The sequence below is a fragment of the Paroedura picta genome, chromosome 13, assembly GCF_049243985.1.
Source record: "Paroedura picta isolate Pp20150507F chromosome 13, Ppicta_v3.0, whole genome shotgun sequence".
Lineage (NCBI taxonomy): Eukaryota > Metazoa > Chordata > Lepidosauria > Squamata > Gekkonidae > Paroedura > Paroedura picta.
This window is the reverse complement of record NC_135381.1, coordinates 2,086,430-2,093,652: the sequence shown is the minus strand read 5'-3', so window position 1 is coordinate 2,093,652 and position 7,223 is coordinate 2,086,430.

Genomic DNA, 7,223 nt, shown 5'->3' with positions numbered 1-7,223 from the left:
TTGCAGACAAGATTGAGGTTTGTACGCACACAATAGACTTCCTAGGTAGGCAGGGAAATCATTGCACTGGGAATTAAAAATATCTCCCATAAATGGTCCAATGGGGAACTGAGTGGGCTCATCCTGCCCTCGAGGGCCCGGAAGATTATGAGAAGCAGAGAGGCAGTTAAAGAACCAAGCAAAACGCAAGGAGATAAGGAGGTTGGCCTCTACAAGCCCTCCAGGAGCTTATAATGTTTTGGAGGGAGAGGCTTGGCTTAGGAAGATTGTTTTGTTGGCAGAGTTTCAATATGCAGAGACTGCAGAGCCCCAGGCTCCTTAAAGAATAAAATAGTTTTTATTCAGAGGAGAAACAACTATGCATCGAGGGAGAGAGATAGAAACCTAGCTATCTAGCTAACTGTTCTGGAGACATACAGGGAAAAAGTGTGCTTAAACAAGCAGACAGTCCCCTGTCGAGCCAATCAGGAGGAGATAATTTGAAAATCATCAGGAAGTACTTATTCTAACTATGCTAAATACACGTCTCCTCTGGCGCCCCCTGCAGGACACTACAGTCTGCTCAGTCATTCATACTGTAGATCTTGCATATGCTGAAATGTTGATTCTGCCCTTAGCAGTGGTGGAAATCACCAACTTTCAGGGCATTTATGGGGTTTTTTTTATGGGGCAAGAGACAATCGGGGTGGCTCTCCACTGCCTGCCTCTGTTTTGCAGTCTTGGACGTCCTTGGTGTCTCCCCTCCAAGTACTAGCCAGGACCAACCCTGTTTAGCTTCCAAGATTTGACTGGATCAGGAGAGACCAGGCCATCCAGATTAGGGCTGGCTTTTTGCCTCCTAGTCACAGCCAGTTTATGGTGACTTCCATGGAGTTTTCAAGGCAAGAGATGAGCAGAGTTGGTATGGGTAGCAGCAGCAGAAGCAGCACTGGGTTTTATACTCTGCTTTTGACTACCAGAAGGAGTCTCAAAATGACTTACAATCCCCTTCCTCTCCCCACAACAGACACTCTATGAGGTAGGGGGGACTGAGAGAACTCTGATATTACTGCTCTAACAGGACTGTAACTAGCCCAAGGTGACCCAGCTGGCAGCAAGCGCAGGAGTGAGGAATCAAACCCTGCTCGTCAGATTAGAAACTCCTGCTTTTAAACACGACACAAGCAGCCCTGGTCATCTGCGGTAGCCTCCCTTCCAAACAGTCATCAATTTAATGGCATTACTGATGTAGTAAGTTCAGATTCCCCATCACTCTGGCTGTTATAATTTTACCTTTTCCATCATGGATTCCCCTTGAAATGGGAAGGAGGATTTAAAATCCCTCCCCCTCTCCCACAATCCTGACTCTTATGCCAAGAGAAATAGAGCTAGCAATAAAATCTCTTATATCTTTCAGGACATTGTCATGTCAAGTCCCAGTTGAGGGCTCAATCAGCAGACTCACTGTGGAAAAATAATTTCTTTATTGTAGAAAGCAAATGAACAGAGGGCAAGGTTTTTCCTTGCCAGAACTGAAACACCACACTACAAGCATGCTTTTGTGTCCCCTTCGCAGCCCGTCCATCCAAGTCAAATCTTGGTGCACTCATTGCATACCAGGGTCTCATTTTCCTGAACCAATTTCCCCAAGCTTTAGAGTGCCTGCTAACTCCCAGACACTACCTGGCATTTCTAAGAGCACAGATCAGTCCCACAAGGTCAAGAGGATAAACACCTGCAAGAGAATTGTGAGAAAACACTGCTTAATTAGACACAGGTTAAAGACAGGGCAAAGATAACCTCTCTTAGCCAAAGCATAAAACAGGTCAGGCAGAACATGACACATGAAACACATAAAAAAACATTACATGACAAGATCACAACACAGGATCTTGACAGGCAGCAACTGTTCCTACAATATGATATTATCTCAAAGTCTGCCTTTGGTAATCATCTAGCAGAACACTCAGGGCTATATATAAGTTTGGAGGATGATGGATTTATTTTAAACTGTTCCTTTCCCCCTATTTTGCATCTTTCTGGACAGCTGCAGAAATAAGAACTGCTTTTCGCTCCTCCACACGCAGCCAGCTGGGTGACCTTGGGCTCACCACAGCGCTGATAAAGCTGTTGTGCCCGAGCAGGAATCTCAGGGCTCTCTCAGCCTCACCCACCCCACAGTGGGTCTGTTGTGGGGAGAGGAAAGGGAAGGTGAATGTAACCCGCTTTGAGATTCCTTTGAGATTCCTTCAGGTTTAGAAAAGTGGCATAGAAGAACCAACTCTTCTTCGTCTTCAGTTGCTCCCCCCCCCCCCCCCGTACATGGCTGCCTCTTGTAGCACCCTCGTTCCCTTGCCCCAATCCTCCCCCTGAAGATTCTGTCCAAGTGGCTGACAGAAATGCTTTCTGGCAGGATGGGCACGGGTGGGCGAGTTGCTAGGCAACCGGTATGGCACCACAGCCTGGCACATTTCTCAGGGTGAAGAGCGCGCCCGCCCTGAACCTGGTTTCGCTGGCAGGGATCTGCAACGCGTTACACGGTGGCAGGCTGCAATTGAGGCAAAGGGAAGTGCAGCGGAGAAGCTGGGGAGCAGGGGCCAATCCAGCATGCAGAGTTTTCCCCTGTGCCTGTGGAATACCCCCTGAGCTCAAGGAACCGTCCATAAGGATACAAAGGACAGAAGAGAAGCCCTGCTGGATCAGACCCATGGTCCAGCTAGTCCCACACTTTAACTTCTACTCCACACCATCTTTTAATCAATGTCTCTGTTTATTTAAAAAAAAACATATTTTAATGCCTGTTCCCTTTCATCATCACCAACCCCACTCATTTTCACCACCCAGGGTCTCTCTGGTGCCCTATCATGTGCCCAGCCCAATGCCCCTGGAAGCTCACAAACTGGGCCTTCCACTCTTTGTGCGCAGGATCCATTGTTCAGTGCACGATGCCTCTCCTCGAACATTGCAGAGCGCTGTATCCCTCTAAGGGTGCCTGGGTGTTACCTTCTTGAATTAGATGGCTCTCTTTGTCTTAACCTGGGAGCTGCCCTCTGACTCCTGTCTCCACCACTTTGTCCTCTCCCTCTGTCCATACGGCCTTCCACAGAGACACATGTCTGTGCAGATCTCTCCTGTTGAGCCCATTTCTTCATCTTCCCACACGCATGTTGCTGGACAAGCTGGCCACTAGTGAAAGGGAAGCTTTAGATTAGGCTTCTTTCTCTTCTTTCACCTGCAACCCAAATGTGAACTGGGTTGACTGGAATAAATTTAAGTTTCCCTTTTTTGCAATCTGCTTCTTGGGAGAGTTCTTTCTGCACCCAGGATCATTCTTCTGTGACTAGGCAATCTCTGCCGTCTTCACCAGGTCTCCCAGCAGCGGCGTCCCCTGCCATACTCATCCCCATCCCACCAACCTGATCCTAGATTTCCAGGAGGGCTGATGCCAAAGCAAAGGAGGGATCTGCTGTTGCATTTGAGACCCCTTCCAGCAGGCGTGCGTGGGGAGGAGGCCAGAATGTTCCAAACAATCTGTTCCTCGTATCGGGCAGGAAGAAGGGATAGATGAAGAGGCTGGCTTTTTGAAATCTGAAAATGGGGAACTCTGAAGAATTGAGAAAAGAACAAGAGGGCGGAACGTCAGAGCTGGTCTCCAAGAGAGAGGCTCTTTGAGGTCAGGGCACAGGGTTCCCTTTGCCTTGGCAGGGCCAGAGGAAGGGGAAGAGATGCCCCTGCAGAGTCATGCTCTCTCTGTCTAACCTGCATTACAGGGTTGTTGTCAGGGTAAAATGGACGAGAGGAGAATGATGCAAGACGTCTTGGGTTGTTGTTGGGGAGAAGGGCAAGGTGTAAATGAATTAAATAATACTGTTACCAGACCACCTGCCCACTTTCAATCAAAGGTAGTAATGGGGGCAGGATCTAGTTTCGGGCACTTGGGCAAAAGGGCTTAGTCCCCTTGAAAAGAAAGACCAAAGCAAAATATGGGGAGTTAAAGGAAGGGTGTTTTGAGAAGGAGAAGCAAACACCAAAGCAGAAACAGAGGCATTGGTTTTTATACCCTGCATTTCTCTTCCCTTGCTAACAGAAGATAAAGCTTGGGGGAGACAGACAAACCTCTCTAGGGAGGGAGTTCCAAAGATTTGGCAGCATGAGTGAGACAGCCATGGCGGAGGAGTGGGGAGCCAGACCTGGTTCTCCAGATTAGATCCCGCCGCTCTTCACCGGGACACCACCCTGGCTCTCAGCTTCCCCCTGCCTTTAACTTTCAGGGTTCCCCTCCCAACAGAGGGGGCCCACAACACCTCTTACCAGCCCCTAACTTTTCGCTGACCACAGTCAATCAGTCGCTGCTTCTCTGCTGCGTTGGCCCTGCATGTTTGATCCACGTAATTCTTCCTAAGGAGCTTTTCTGCCTATCTTCTCACCACACCACGCTAATATCTCTTCATTCCAAATCTCCACTTATCCGCCTTTGAAATTTGAATGGCAAATTCTTCCGAAAGAAGGTCCCCCCCACCCTCTTGGAGGCATTCATATGGAAACTAGATGAAATGTCATGCCGTGAGCTGGTTCAGCCGCGGTCTCGCGTTTTTCATCTGGTTCTCTTACTAAAACAAAAATAGAATTTGTGTGGTGTGTGTGTCTTGTGTCGCCACGGAGCAGAGCAGCAGCCTGCTTCAAAGAATAAAATTGTTTTCTGATGACAGAGTTGTCCCACCAGGGCTGTGGCGGAGACCTGAAGATTGTGTGCCCAGACCTACCCATTTACTTCTCCTGAAGATAGACTTCATGATTCACTTCTCTCCCTCCACCCCCTGGAAATAGAAGATGCTTCTGAGTGAATTCGTGCCACTAAATCTTTGTAACCCTATTTTTAAGTGATTGATATTGTATGTGTATTCTAATCTTGTGAGCTACCCTGAGCCATCTAGGAAGGGCAGTGTATAAATGCAGTCAATGGGGGCTGAAAGAGCTATCTGTCTGTCCATCTATCCATCCATCCATCCATCCTTCCTCCTTCCAAGGTGGGTTTCATATAAAATCCCCATAAAACCCCATCCTAAAAACAGCACAAATCTAAAATATACTGAGATGGCAAGATCCCTCCTACCTCCTGCAGTCAGCTAACAAGAGTGTGCTAGATATTATAGCGAGACTTGAGGGGGCTAACTCAGCCTCAACCAAAGATCTGGCAGAAGAGCTCCATTTTACAGGCCCTGCGGAACTTTCTGAATGGAGCTCTTCCACTGGGCTTATGGCTGAGACTAGTTCGGACAAGCAAATCAGGTGAACACCAGTGGGCCTCACCTGCTGCAATAATGACGGCTTGTACAAGCACCTAAAACTCAATCATCAACTGGTCTAACCAACAAGACCTGGCACAGAATTATGGTATCACTAGTAATGCCTAGTTGATTTTAACTGTTTAATTGTTTTCATGGTTTTAACTGATTTATTGTATTCACAAACGCTATACACCAGTGGTCCCCAACCCGCGGGCCGCGGCCCGGTGCCGGGCTGCGAAGGCCATGGCAGCGGGCCGCGGTTCCCTCTCCCCGCCCCCCCCCGCCGCAGCAAAAAACTTCCCCGGCCGCAAGCTTGCGGCCGCACATGCACGGCATGCGTGGGTGGGCAGTTGCCCTGTCGGTCCCCAGCCTGCTATACACCACCCCGAGATGACCAGTTCAATAGGGCAGTCTATAAAATTAAATAAATAAATGTCCTTCTGTCCGTCTGTTAATAAATAGATCTGTCTTCCCACTCTCACCAGTAAGACGGTCAGAAGGCTGGCCCTGGCTGGTCGAGGGGGTGAGCATAGTTAGTTTTTTTGCTTGCTGTCTTGTCAACTTTAAAAATTGTAATTACGGATTTTTATGGGTTTTATTGTGTTTTTATTATTTTATTATGTGAACTGCCATGAGCCCAATCGGGAATGGCGGTATATAAATTTAAATAATTAATAAATAAATAAATAAATAATAATAATAATAATAACCACTGCTGACTGATCACTCCAGATCAGATATGTTTTATTGATAAACCAGTGTTTGATTGGATGCAGTGGAAACCCAGTGGGTTGGCAACATCGGGCAGTTCCCACCCTTCCTTTTCTGCAGGCCTCAGTAAGTGGCAAAAAGCAGAATGCCGTTCGGGTTCAGATCTTCCTTTCTGGCCAGCTCATTCCATGTTTTACTGAGCCACAGCCTGTGGCCAGGGGATGAAATGAAGTCACACATCTTCCCAGCACCATCTCACAGTTCCGCACTATTTGGGAGGAAGAAAAAGGGCCCTTTTTGGTAAATGTTTCTGTAGTGTGGCGACAGGAACAAAGATAGACTCGTGTGAATCAATTCATTTTCTGGCAGTTTTTATTGACTGTTTTGTTCAGTGCTCATCAACAATTGAGAATAGGGTACATAGAGCTCAGCCACAAAGAACAGTCAAGGGGGAGGGAAACCCAGAGCACACTGGCAAGAGTATTTGGAATTGCAGGACCAAAGAAATATTAGCAGGAGACTCTAGGCTGCAGCTACATTAAATTGGTTAGTCTATGAAGTGCCACAAAGACTCTCTGTTAGTTTGGCAGATGGATATGTCAACTGCTTGGTAATTAGCAGCCCTTTATTGAGGAATCAAAGGTAAATGGCGAGAAATAAAAGCAGATCCTTAAATCGGTCCCAAACTCCAAGTCCTCTTAACAAACCGAAGGCTGAACTCCATGTGCTCTTATGACAATTCTGCTCACCTGTTTGGAATTAAGTGAACTAAATAATGTGTGAACTTGCCTTGTACAGAGTCAGACGCATTTGTCCATCAAGGTCGATATCGTCTACACAGGTCAGCGACGTGTCTCCAGCAGAGGACTTTCACATTGACTGCCTGCCAAACAGATGTTCCCCCAGTGAGCCACGATCCCTCTCTACTGAATCAAATCATCAGTCCAACAGGCTGGCACTGGCTCTCCAGGGTCTCCAGAAGAGGATTTGCCCTTTACCCACTGCCTGCGTTGTTTAACTGGAGATACCAGAGATCTCCCGGTAGATGCTCTACCACTGAACTACAGCCCCTCCCTGAATTCAATAAATGATCAAATTTGATGATAGATCGCCCCTCTTCTCGTACGGAAGCCTGAGGTGCAAAGGCCAGCCCAAACAGGTACGGTTTTGCACAACTTCCAGGAGGCAGCCAGGTTTAGGTCAGTCTGCAGGGAGGTTTCATAAGTGGTGGCACATGTGGATAAG